Here is a 12,970-nt window from a genome sequence, read left to right on the forward strand (position 1 = left end):
TCCTCGTCCTCTCGCCACTGAGCCAGCTGCGCGCTCGCTCGCCCGCCACCCGTCCCACCGCTTCCCCTCTTCCTCACTCTCCTCCCTGCCGGCCATGAACTTCCAAGGTGGGCCCGGGCAGCTGGTGCCGCCGCCGCCGCAGAGCCATCCACTCTATATTTTGAGTGGAAATGTTGGGGGGGGGGTCGTCATATACAGCCAGTCGCTTTGTACGCCGGCAAATACGGTAACTGTCAGGGCTACCCTGTTCCCAGCCCTAAAAAGGTTTGTCTAGGGAGTACTACCTTGTCTTGGCAATGGAGAAGTGAAGAATGGAGTCTCCATCAGGAGACTGGGGAGACAGTAATTACCTCTGTTCCCTTTAATGTCCCTTGCACTCCAAAACTGTATGGGAAATTCTCCAGAGCAGATCTGAAGAAGGCACAAGAGATTTAGAGGAGGAAGAAAGGCTTCCCGCATGAGAAAAAACATGCCGAGGCAAGATTTTTTTGAGGCAAGATGTATCTGAATGCTGGATTTGGTTCCTGTTACTGGCTTTGGACATGAATTTGTTGTTAATTTTGTATTTCAGAAATTTAAAATGAACATTGCTTAGCATCTTTGGGCCCAGAATCGATGTTTGGTTTCAGTTTTGGATACAGTATTTTATTTTTAGACTTGGATTTAAGGCTCTGTCTACATAAGGGTACTACCACCTGTAAACACCTGATAGAGGTTACAGTTTTTAGACAGACATACTGACCTTGACTCATGAGCAGAAAAACCAAGGAATTTAACACTGCTGTAATAAAGTATAATTTGTGTTTTTTCCTCTGTTAGTTTGTGATTCTGTAAATGTCTTTATATTTCCTTAACGCTCCTCTGTAATTTCATGGCTAGAACCCTGTTTTGTAAATTTTCTTGACCTAAGAGAGATGATATCACCATCAGAGGGAAACTGCCACTGATTAAAGGGTTCCTGCTTTGATCCTGTGGCTTATGTGACTTGTACACAATCATGCTCATTGTGTGTGAATCATTTGAACCCCAGGATCAAAACAGATACAGTATTAGTTGCAGTTTGTCCCTGCTGGTGACATCATCTCCCTTACACTGGATTTTGTAACATGATTTAAGTACTGTAACTGGATTTTGGCTAATTCTAGCACAGATTATAAAAGCTGAATACTCATCTTTGACTCTAGAGCTGGTCTTCATAAAACAGAATCTGTTTCCTTTACAAGACTTTACAAAGGATTTCTACACTGTTTACATACTTACTTTTACAGAAGCTCTAAACTGCACTATTGCATATAAGCATTCGTTGTTAAGATCTCAGCATTTAATATGCCAGCAGTACCTTATCACTTGTCCAGTTCTGTTTCCCACTCAAGGAAACTTGGGGTCATTAAACTATTTGATGTTAATTCTTGGTTCTGGTGTGTAGACCAAAGGATTTTTTAATAGAAAAAGCTTCAGGGAAGGGAAACCCATAAGTTCAACAAATAGTAGTGGGTAATTGACAGGCTGTGTAGTCCTGAGGCAATACATTTATATTTATAGTTGAGGCAAGATGTATCTGAAACAGGTCTTAATTGTGAGCTAATTAAATAGTATAGCTGTTAGGTAGTTTGCTTTTTGAGCCATGTGTCTGTAGGTGTTTTATTAAAGTCATATGCTTCTGGGACAAAGTAATATGGTTTCAAGTTCAAAGCTTATAAGGGAAGTGACCATAATGGATAGTTGCTGATTTAGTGTGGCAATTAGTCCATCTAAACTCCTAATTCGTTAGTACAACTTCTGCTTGGGTTGTTTATGCACAGGTTAATAGGTGAATACCTGGCTCCTTCATCTTAGTACAATTTTTAAATGATGAAATACTATTTTTGATAATCAATTGTCCAAATATAATTATATGATTTGAAATGGGACTAACTTCCAAGAGAGTTTAGAGCTAGTTCCAGCGAACTCTTCTTAAAATTGCTAGCAGCAGCTTCCTTTCCATTGAGGCAAAGGTCCTATTGGAATGCATGGCTACCATGTTTACATTTTTGTTTTCACATTCAAATATGTTTCAAGAACTGGCCATAAGAGATGGGGCAGAACTATATATTGTATCTTGACAAGACAGAGATCTTGTTGTTGGGATGGAATTCTGAACAGCTAGGGGTTGTTTTGCCTGGTCTGAATAGGGTCACATTCTCCTTAAGGACCAGTTCTGCATCTTGGGAGCAGTCCTGGATTCAGCAGTTTCTATGGAGAGGCAAATCTCTGCTATGGCCAGGTCTACCGTTTTTCATTTTTAGCAGATTGAGTTGTGGCAGCCTTATCTGAGCAGGAAATCCCTGCCCACACTTATTCATACATTGGCAGTCTCGAGGATCAATTACAGCAGTGCTCTCTATATTGACCTGCCTTTGAAGCCTATATGAAAGTTGCAGCAAGTGCAAATGGTTTGGGACCTCATTATTTTTTGGAGCATCTCTCTCTAAGATCTGCTACCCATGGCTGTCCAATCATCTAAGGCTATATTGTTGCAGGTGGCTACTCTGAAGGAGACCCAGAAAATGACCAATTGGGCCTTCTCAGTGATGGCTGCAACATTATGGAACTCACTGCCCGCTGATGTACACCAAGGTCTCTCCCTGCTGTCCATCAGGAAGCAGGTGAAAACCGTGCTATTCAAATAGGAATTCAAGTCCGTCATCCCCACATGAGAGACATCCCGAACCATTCTGTGCAATTTTCAGTTGTTGTCCTGTCATAATCTGTGATCTTATGTTTATGGTGTGTGTTCTGTTATATTTATGTGTTATATTGCGTTGAAAGCTGTGTTATATGTTCTTTTGTAAACTGCCCAGAGTACTGCAGTTGCTTGCCACTAGATGGGCAGGATATTAGCACAATCAACCAACCAGCCAATCAATACAACTAGTTGTGTACATACAATTAGTACACACAAGTGTGCATGCAAATGTAACTGTGGTTAATATGCATAATTTATGCATTTAGAACGTTTTCTGTTACAAAACACTAATGATTAAGAACATATGAAAAATATTCCTATGCAAATTAAAATGTATAAATAAAATTAATCTTACGCAAACAGTTTAACGTAGCAAGCATTTTTTTTTTAAAAAAAAAAGAGTAATGCTTACTACGACCTATCCCAACCAGAGTCTCTCTAGATATTTTGGTGTAGTGACCAATGACCATGCTGGTTTGTGCTGATGGGAGTTCATTACCAAAACATCTTGGCAAGCTGAGGTTGAGGCAGCTTGGTTAAAGGCATAAATGAGCAAATGATGGCCCATGGGCTGCTTATAGCTTTTTGCCTCCACAAAAGACCCTTTGAAATAAAAAAGTGCTATTTTGTCAAAAAATAAGTCTGTTTTTATACCAAGACTTGCTCCTCGATCAAAACAAGAAAAATGCTGAACTAAAAGTGTTTTCCCTTTAGTTTTTTAAAAATTGTTGTTTATAGCCACTTCTGGGCATGGTGTAGCTGGCAGAATGCACATGCTGGGAGTTTAAATTTTTTCCCCAGTCCAGAACTCTTTACTTGATGTGAGGGACAAGGGGATTGCTCAGGCCAGGATAGCTCTCCTGCCTTCACGGCCTGTTCATGTGTTCTTCAGAGAAGTGTGACAAGAGCTGTCCCAGAAAAGCTTGTTGTGTAAGATGGGTGTGTGCTCAGTTCTTGCGTCTTTTCACATGCCTGCTCCTTCAGAGATTCTTTACTGTTCCAGAGATGCTCTCCCCACTCCAAAGCAGGACTAAGGTTTTTTTAAAAAGTCTTATTATTCACAATTCCTGCTTTATGAACCCTCTTTCCACTCTTTCATCCCATCTGAAACAGTTTGCTTTTTGCTTTTCTGCATCAAGCTATTGGCAAGCTAAGCTGCTATATTGTTTGCATAGGGCCAGCATTTCACTCAAGTCCAGCAAACCTATGTACAGAGTCAACACTGGCCTTCAAGCATAAAATACAGAAGGGATTAAAAGAATAGGCCCTTGTACTGAATAGGAACGACATTTTATAGCGTGTAAGTGTGGCGTCTTGGAGGAGCTGCAGTACGTGCAGAAACAGGTGGCTTTGCATTTTCTCTTTCTTCTTCGTGGCCTCTGTGAATGCACACAAATGGGTTATTCTGCGCCTGTGCAGGACCTCTCAGAAGTTTCTAGAGCTTAAAGACATGGGATTAGTAGGACAGCCTCCCATGGAGCGCATGCTCTGCCTGCCTAAAGTCCCCTCAATTCCTTTTAGTCACCGCTTAGGTCAGACCTATCTCAATGACTAGAGCAATTTCTGATCACGATAGCTGTTTTTTCTTGCTGCCTGTTTAGGCTTTTTCATTCTATTTCATTGACATTTCCCCAAGAGTTCTCTTTTGTTTTGAAATTCTCCCCATCATTTCTTTTTACTTTTGTTTCTTTCCCCCCTGTTTCCCCCCCTTCCCTATCTTCCCGCTCCCCTGTTTTATTCCCCCCCAGTCCTTTTAAGCAGTGAGTGTTGAGCGCAAATTAAATTCTGCTTTCAGATGGCCATGACCGCTGCCTCGGGGAGCAACACCAAACACATTCCTGCCCAGAGTGTTAAAAACTCACCAAACTGCCCTCAAGCCCTGTCTGCAACATCTCCTATCGTTTCTCTGGGAGAAATCCCTTAAACCACCAACAGCTTTGATGGAACCTACCTCGGCTCCTGTCCCTCGGCAGGAATTGCCTCGCTCGGTGTCGAGCCTGACCACTCCATCTCCTAAGCCAAGGGAGCATCCTAAATCCTCCTCAAGGTCAAAGTCAACACTGGCATTGAAGCCTTCCTCAACACGATCTTGGGGCTAGTCACCTAAAAGAAAGAAAGACAAGGGTACATTGAAAAAGACCAAAAAACCATCCAAGCCTACTCAACTTGTTCAACCTCAACCAGACCTCCCTTCACCGGTTTTGGCAGAATCCTCTAGAGAGGTTCCCGACTCATTTCGGAAGTGGAAGATCCACTCCCGCTACCTCCTGGCCAGGCTCCGGTTTCTGTGGTGAGCCTTTCGCCTAGTATTGGCCCTTCAGTGGCTGATGCCCTCTCCAGCCTGGCCTCGGCCCATTCTAGCCCTGCATCTTCAGGGTGGACAATTATGGTTCAGTTGTCCAACTCAGAGTCTTCGCCACACCGGTCTCCTCCTCACAAGCATGTATCAAAGAAACGTCATCTTTCACCTGACTTTCAAGATCCTCCACATTGGGAGTTGTACTACTTCCAAGAGCCTTCTCGATATCACCTCCCATCAGACTATCGGGATCTGTATTTTGTTGAATATGACCAGTACTGGTATCACAGACCTGATATCGACCCACATGCCAGGTCGTCCTATTACGATGAGCCAAAGAGGGTTTGGTACACATTCACTTATCCACTTGAACCTTCACCGTCACCATCTCCACCCTGACATCGACATCGAGCTCATACATCCAAACCTCAACCTTCTCAGACAGTTCCTCTGCATGCCAAATCAACCCTCAAACGCACTTCTTTGTGTTCAACAGAGCAACCTGTCTCCAAACACTCCCACACATCTTCTATACCAGTTTCTGCATCTCTTCAGGTCACTACCACCTATAAGGGTCCTCCCCCCCTTCATCTGACACCGACAGAAGGTTGTCAACTCTTCCAGTTGCTACATCCAGGACCTCGGCATCTAGACCTCGACAATGGTCACCCTATTCCCAATCCGCTGGTTCTGAGACTCACAATCCCCCTTCGGAAATCTGTCAGGAGTCACCCTCCAATTTGCCTACTCCCGATTCCGATGTGGTGGATAATCACCCTCCTCCACCTTTGGAGGACTTTACGTCCTATTCTCAACTTGTACTCTGCATGGCCAAATCCCTTGAGTTTGAGGTTGGACAGCCTCCACCTCCAAAACAGGATTTAGTATTCAATGACATCAACCAGTATAAAATCACCACTTAGCCTGACTTTCATACCAGCTATGCTTGCCTTGGGATAAGCCACTGTCCTCCCTTCAGAGATCCAGACAAGTGGAAAACCACTATAAAACTCATGGTTCAGATACATCTTTTCTTGTAAAGCATCTGATACCCATTTCAGTCATTGTGGAATCAAATTAATCCTGAGCTTGCAATAAATCATCAGTAGCTCCAACAAATAGAGAGGGCAGAAAGTTAGATGTTCTGGGTCAGTGTTAACCCAGTGTTAACCCACTCTTTAACATCTTTTATCACGAGAGTCAGTAACTACCAGGCTGTTATGGGTGCCTACCATAGGCAACTCTGGAACAAAGTCCTCCCAATATTACAGACTTCTCCTGAGGACTCCAGGGCTGGAGCTCTTAATGTCCATCTAGAGGCATCCACCTTGGCAAAACAACAACAAATAGCTGCTCGTCACACCGCAGATGCTACCTCCAAGGCTATAGTTACTGCGGTCACACTTAGAGGACATGCCTGGCTTCATTCAGCTGGCATCATAGACAACAGCAGGTCTTGCATAGAAGACCTCCCTTTGATGGAGCTGGTCTTTTCAGCTTCCTCCACCTTTCAGCTTCAGGCTCAGCATCAGCCCTTTTGCCATCCTCAGAAAAAGGGCAAGCAACATCTTTGACTCTCTTGAGCCTGAGGTCAGCCTTCACACTTCTTTTCAAACTTGTCTTCACCCTTTCTTCCGCTCTTGGTCTTGCATCACAAAGGACCATTGGGTATTGTCTATCATTCACTACGGCTATCTTCTCGAATTCAAAGAACTTCCACCCATCGGACATGTCAAGCATACTCCATACTCACCTGCTCTCCAAGACAAAATCTTGCTTCACCTTCAGAAACAAGCCATCCTCAGAGTTCCGAACCACAATCTTCACACTGGTTTCTATTCCTGTTACTTTACAGTTCCAAAACGAGACGGAGGCCTCCGTCCCATCCTCGATCTCAGACACCTCAAGAGATACATCCAGCCCAGATGCTTCAGAATGGTTACACTCAATACTGTTATTCCTCTCCTTTCCCAGGGAGACTGGTTTGTTTTGATAGACCTTCAAGACACTCACTTTCACACTTCCATCCAACCACGTCACCACAGGTACTTCCGCTTCTGCTTTGAAGGCAGCACCTATCAGTTTTGTTCTCTTCCATTCAGCGTTTCCACTGCTCCACGGACCTTCACGAAGTGCCTTGCACCAGTTGCTGCACATCTCCGCCTACACAGCCTAGGCAACTTTCCCTATATAGACAATTGGCTAATTGTATCGAACTCTTACCAAGGTACCCTAAGAGACACTCGCTTCACTCTCTCCTTGGGCTCAAGGTCAGCTTCCCCAAATCTTGGCTACAGCCATCTCAAACCGCAGACTATATCGGGGCCCACCTCGACGCATCTCTGGCCAGGGCTTTCCTTCCCCAGGAGCAAATAACCAAACTAAAAACTGCAATAAAGCCCTTCCGTCCCCCTGCTTCAGTCTCAGCACATTGGGCTCAGCATCTTCTCGGCCTCATGGTCTCAACTACATCGGTTATCCAACTTGCCAGGCTCAAATTGAGATCCGTCCAAGCCTGGTACCTTTCCCTATTCGACCCAATGATCGACCCCCTTTCCAAACTGTTAACAGTTTCTCCAGAATCAGCTCACCAACTTACCTGGTAGACCTTCCTCTCATATCTTACAGTCGGGCGTCCATTCGCTCCACTCCAGCTCACAATCCAGATTACCACTGATGCCAGCCCCACTGGATGAGGCACTCATTGTCAAGGCCACAGAATCTATGCCCTGTGGACAAAAAGAGAACAAACCTTACACATCAACCATCTCGAACTTCTAGCCATCATCAGTGGTGCCCCGCTTAACGAGCGATTCGTTTAACGATGAACCCGCATAGCGATTGAGTTTTTGCGATCGCAAATGGGAAAACATCGCTTTGTGATGATCAGTAAGCATTTCGCTTACCGATTATCGCATAACAATGTTTTAAGAAAAGCTGATTGGCGGTTCCAAAATGGCCGCCGGGTGAAGAAAATGGCCGCCCGCTGTGTTTTCGCACACTTTCCTCGCTTACTGGGCAGCGAAAATGGTGGCCGCATGGAAGATTTCTGCATAACGGTGAGTTTTGTGCCCATAGGAACGCATTAAATGTGTTTTAATGCGTTCCTATGGGCTTTTTTGCCCCGCATAGCGACAAATCCACATAGCGACGATTTTTTTGGAACGGATTATCGTTGCTATGCGGGGCACCACTGTACTATGTAAACGAACAAGGAAGCAAGTACTCCCTCTCTCCCCTCTACCTCACAATCCACCTCTGGGAGTGGTGTTACACCCACCATGTCTTTCCTGTTGCAGCCCACGTTGCCACTCACGACAACTTCATAGCAGACTACTTCAGTCGCCTCACTACTTGAACCCACAAACGGGTCTTGGATGCCGCCGTTTTTGCCCAAATCTGCCAACGTTGGGATGCTCCTACTCTCTATGTCTTTGCCACACAAGAAAATGCCAAATGCATCCAATATTGTTCCAGAGCAGGAAAGGGCATGAACTCCCTAGGAGACACCTTCATGGTCAACTGGGGAACCGGTCTCCTTTACCTTTTTCCTCCCATTCCACTCATTCAAAGGACAGTGGTCAGGCTCCAACAGTTTCACTCCCATGCCATTCTTGGTGGCCGCGTCAACCTTGGTTCACCCACCTAAGAATGATCTCGACAGATCTCTTTCATCTTCCTTGCCTCCCACACCTGCTAACTCAGGACAATGGCAGGATCTACAGCGGACCCTTGACTTACAGACGGCTCGATTTACAGACTTTTCGAGTTACAGACTTCTCTGGCTGCAAAATTTAGATTCGACTTGCAGCCAGAGAATTGACCTACAGACCAGAAAAAAACCAAAATGGAACAAAAATAGAATAAAAACTGCCAGTTGTGGGATTAATCAGATTTCAATGCATTGGAGGTCAATGGAGATTCGACCTACAGACTTTTCGACTTACAGCCACCATTCCAATACGGATTAATTCCTTAAGTAGAGGGTCCACTGTACCACCCAGACCTAGAGTTTCTCCATCTCACCGCATGGAGGATTCACCTTCCATAGCAGCTGTTTTGGATAAGGCTAGAAAGCCTTCCACTCAACTTCTCTACCGCTATAAATGGAGGACTGCTTCCAAGAGACTCTCAACAGCACCTATCTCCCTCGAGACGCTCCTTACATTCCTTCTCCATCTTTTTCATCTTGGTCTGTCACATTCCACCTTTAAGGTGTATATTTCTGCTATTGTAGCACATCAGCCACCTGAGTCTGATTCTGCTCAACTTTTCTCTCACCCTACTTTGAAGAGATTTCTTAGGGGCCTACAAAACATTCGTCCTCCTCAGCTTCTACCACTTCCGCAATGGTCTCTCCAGACAATCCTCAATGCTCTTACTCACCCTCCTTTCGAACCACTAGCCAGTACCAATTTCAAACTTCCTTCCCTCAAAACTTTCTTGTTGCCATTACATCAGCCAGGCAAGCTAGCAGCTCTGAGTTGATGCACCATACCTCCAGTTTCACTCTGACAAGGCTACCCTATATCCAGATGTCTCCTTTCTACCTACCGTCATGTCGGAATTCCATCTCAACCAACTTTTGGTCCTCCCTTCTCTTTTTCCATCTCCAGCATCGGATCTAGAGCACATATTGCACACTCTAGATGTCAGACGCTCTCTCACTTTTTATGTTGACAGGACTAGATCTTTTAGGAAATCTTGTCTGTTCATCTGTTATCGCAGTCCTCGCAAAGGTTCTCCAGCTTCCTCAAAAACTTTATCAAGGTGGATAGTTCAGGCAATCACCTTGTCCTATGAACTGGCAGGGAAACCCCCACCAGAAACTGTTAAAGCCCACTTCACCAGGGCTGCCTCTGTCTCTACCACCTTTCTTCACAGTAAAGATGTCTCTAACATCTGTTGAGCAACTATCTGGTCTACTCCTCAACATATGTGACTCACTATTCGCTGGACGTCATAGTGAAGAAGGAAGCTAGCTTTGGCAGAGCTCTTCTTACCGCCTTTTTAACGTGACATCCTACCAGCTGGTAAGTGAGCTTGCTAGTCACCCATTCATGTGCATTCACAGAAACCATGAAGAAGAAATTATTACTTACCTGTAATCATGTCTTCAAGTGGTCCTCTGTGAATCCACACATCCCACCCGTCCCCCCCCCTCTGTCCATCATGTTGTCGTCTCTATTTTCCTGACAGTGCCTGACTTTTTGGGAACTGAGGGGACTTCAGGCGGGTGGAGCATGCGCTCCACAGGGGAAACATCCTACTAATCACATGTCTTTAAGCTCTAGAAATTTCCAAGAGGTCCTGTGCAGGCGCAGAATAACCCATTTGTGTGGATTCACAGAGGACCACTCGAAGACCCATGGTTACAGGTAAGTAACCCCTCTTGTCCCAGGAATGCATGTGCTTATTAGGTTTAGAATTACTTTCAGAGCAGGTATCCATTTTAAGGTACTTGCATTTTGATCACCTTCCCACTGGTGAGGTACACAGCTTGCGCTCTGCGGTGCAAGCATCTGCAGCATGAAGTGAATGGGTTCCTAGGCTTGGAGAGTTGGCCTGTGCTTTTGTTTTTGAGTAAGTGACTGGAAAGGTTTTCATCTGCTAACAAGGCATGAATTACTCATAACAGAGGAGGCTACTGGGAGGTAATTTTGTCTCCTTCCTATTCCAGGAAGACTTTTTAAACTGGATATGCTTAATGCTAAAGATAAGATAAGCAAATGGAAAGAAAGCAGGACAGATTACTGGGTGTACTAAACAGTATCTGTTTTGATCCCTAAAGTAGCAGTTTACGATCTCTTTAAAGAGAGGTAAAACTCAAATGCTAATTACACTTATATGCATTGTTTTCCTTTCCTTACACCTGCCTCTGACTTCTAAGGTTAGCAAGTAGAGATTGCAGGTTTATGCATGCCTTTGATGATACAGAATTCTTTTGTTAAGCACAGCACTCTTTACCAAACCTGGCTTCCTGCAAATGTGCCTGGACTCGAATCTGGAGTGGTCATGTTTTTGCAGTTTCTGAAACCTTTATCAAAGACTGGCAGAGATGCTGCGCCCATGTGACAGAAGATATGCTTTTTATTCCAGGTTCAGTACCTGACTGTGAACTTTTCAAACAGCAAGGCTAAGAGGCTACTAGAGATGGGAAATCTCTAGAGTAACTCCACCACAAGTGGCCGGGCCCATTTGATCTCCCCCCCCCCACGAACCAGGCTGTCCACCTACTGCTTTTGGTGGACCGTGTGGGGCCATCCTTGTTTGCATTGTGCCAATCGCCCGGCTGGGGCTTCCCTATCTCTCTCCACTGCTGACTACTCAGCAGCTGAGTGGGCAGACTTTTTATCTTGCTTCCTTGGCAGAGTGGTCAGTGGCAGAGGGAGGCAGGGAAACCCCAGCCAGGCTACTTCTGTTACAAGTGATAAGTGGATGACCTGGTTCGGGGGGAGGGGGGAATCAAATGGGCCTGGCTACCAATTCTGGAGATATTTGTATTTGTCTCCTAGGAGATTAATACAATATCCCTTCTCTAGAGGCTACCATATGCTACCTGGGCAAATATTTTGATAAGTCACACAACTCCTTTGGCGGCCCATCTCTTGCACTGGGAAGACTCCACCTGTCTTCCAGTGCAAGAAGCTGATCACAGTTACGGCTGCAACTCAGGTATCCACCATGATCTTCATTGCTCATGTTTATGTTGCAAAGATACTCAAGAAACAATTGGTTGCAGAGCAAGATCCTAGATAGTGTGAACGTCTACATTAAGCCTGTAGGCTTGCTTTGTAGGAGGGAGGATTAGGAGAAGATGGTGCATTTCCCATAGAAAAGAAGCCAAAGACTAAGCTGGGAGGAAGAGAGGAACAATAGGTGAATGAAAAGCTCTCATTTTCTGGGTGAAGTTTGCCCACCTCTAGCACTAATAATACTGTGTTTAGCTTTATTTGGTGTAGGGCTACTGCATGTGTGCTGTCTGTGGCTTTTAGTTGGGCCCTGATTTTATTTTGTTAGCTGAATCATAGATACAGTCAGTATAAGTGTATTGACCTTTTAACTCTAGTTTTTGTACATACAGTGGTGCCTCGCATAACGTTTTTAATTGGTTCCAAAAAAAAAAACCTTATGCGAAAAAAACTTTATGCGAAACACCATTTCCCATAGAGATGCATTGGAAACCGGTTAATCCGTTCCAATAGGCACGGATTGCCGTCCTTAAGCGAAAAAACCCATAGGAAACATCGTTAAACGATACAATGTATCCTCCATTGGAATGTATTGTAGCTGACTCAATACGTTTCAATGGCTTTGCGAAGTCAATTTTTGCAAAATTAAGTGTGTCATAAAAGGGTCAAAAATGGTTTTAAATGCTTGGATTAGCTTCTGCACCCTCTAAAACGGATGCAAAAGTTAATTTGGCTTTGATCTGACTTTTCGTTAATTAATGGTGAATTTTTTTCCCCCAACTTTTGACAGCTGTCAAAATCTGACAGCTCCATTAATTCCTATGGGGGAAGAATAAATTCACAAAAAATTAATGAAGACTCAGCAACTGTTCTAAATTCTTGGGTTCGTTAGAGGACCCCCTAAGTTGTGTGCAAACCTGATTTGGCTTTGATCTGAACTTTCGTTAATTTTTTGTAAATTGTTTTCTCCCCCATAGGAAAGCATGGAGCTGTCAGATTTTGACAGGTCCATTGGTTCCTATGGGCCAAAAAACAAAAATTCACAAAAAATTAACGAAACGTCAGATCAAAGCCAAATCAGGTTTGCACATGACTTAAGGGGTCCTCTAACGAATCCAAGCATTTAGAACCGTTTTGGACCCTTCTAAGACACTTTTTAAATTGAAAACAAAAAAAACGTTAAGCGAAGCAGGGGACCTAAAACCAAAAACGTTAAGCGAAGCATGGTCCCAAAAACGCTATGCGAAAATCGCC

The 12,970-nt window shown here is 44.3% G+C and overlaps 1 protein-coding gene and 1 long non-coding RNA gene across 3 annotated transcripts in view; one reads left to right on the plus strand and one right to left on the minus strand.

Moving 5' to 3' along the window:
- IL17RD (interleukin 17 receptor D) overlaps positions 1-12,970 on the plus strand; it is a 72,902-nt gene that overhangs the window by 27,354 nt on the left and 32,578 nt on the right. The gene's annotated exons all lie outside the window — the stretch shown is intronic.
- On the minus strand, positions 820-11,937 carry LOC144586695 (uncharacterized). Its single transcript, XR_013541656.1, has 2 exons — positions 4,677-11,937; positions 820-4,104 (listed from the first exon to the last, which is right to left on the minus strand). It is a non-coding gene; the product is annotated as an uncharacterized LOC144586695 (long non-coding RNA).

This window comes from Pogona vitticeps, chromosome 2 (assembly GCF_051106095.1).
Source record: "Pogona vitticeps strain Pit_001003342236 chromosome 2, PviZW2.1, whole genome shotgun sequence".
Taxonomy (NCBI): Eukaryota; Metazoa; Chordata; class Lepidosauria; order Squamata; family Agamidae; genus Pogona; species Pogona vitticeps.